Here is an 866-nt window from a genome sequence, read left to right on the forward strand (position 1 = left end):
TGGAATCTTGGTCATTTTACACATTGCAAATCTGGATGTACAAAATCCAGCTGTCATATGACATTTGGCTGAGATTGGCTTAATGAGCACAGATTTGGAATTGAACTTGAGATCTTTCTGATCTAAATGGGTAAACTTTTCATTGTCTTAACAAGCTTAACCAAGTGAGGGAATTTGATCATTTTCTTTCAGATGCCGATGGTCTGTTTATATTTCAAGCACTTCCTGTTCTGCTTTTGATATCCCATATTCACCATTGATATTTTAAACCTATGAAACTGAAGATATGTATGCGCCTTGCTTTGACTGGGACACAGTGGCATCCAGTCAGTAAGCCACAGTGGGACATTTAGATATTACTTTATTCACTATTTCAAAATGGGTTTTGTTGCTTCGGCAGCACATCTACTGAAACTGGAGTGATACAGAGAAGGTTAGCATGGCCCTGTGCAAGGATGATGCACAAATTCATTCTAAACCACAGATGCATGCTTTGCATCTTAGAAATTTTTTGGAGATGTTATTGTCACTTTGATCTGAGAACATTACAAGAAAGAACAGTTCATAGTAACGCCACTGGAGCCAACTCCAGAATCTGTACTTGAACACAGTCTCCTGTCAATATGTATATTTGCTTTTAATTTCTATTCTTTACATGGAGGAGCTGCAGGGACCCAGGCTCTGTTTGGCATTATCGGTATGATTCATGAATTGCCAAGTCGGATTACTTGCGGGATAGATTTTCCCCTGTTGAAATGTAAATTGGTGAAAAGCCAAGGTCAAATTCCAGCCACAAGCCCCTCATTTTATATCCTCTGATGTACTGGAAGTACTGCACACATATCGCCTGATCTATCATGTTGAAC

General features: G+C 39.1%; 1 non-coding gene across 1 annotated transcript; it reads left to right on the forward strand.

Moving 5' to 3' along the window:
- Nucleotides 1-386: 386 nt before the first annotated feature.
- LOC145343592 (U6 spliceosomal RNA) lies at nucleotides 387-490 on the forward strand. The gene has a single exon (XR_013886746.1). It is a non-coding gene; the product is annotated as a U6 spliceosomal RNA (small nuclear RNA).
- Nucleotides 491-866: the final 376 nt, after the last annotated feature.

Source organism: Carcharhinus amblyrhynchos, chromosome 5 (assembly GCF_965287045.1).
Source record: "Carcharhinus amblyrhynchos chromosome 5, sCarAmb.v2.hapA, whole genome shotgun sequence".
NCBI classification, from domain to species: domain Eukaryota; kingdom Metazoa; phylum Chordata; class Chondrichthyes; order Carcharhiniformes; family Carcharhinidae; genus Carcharhinus; species Carcharhinus amblyrhynchos.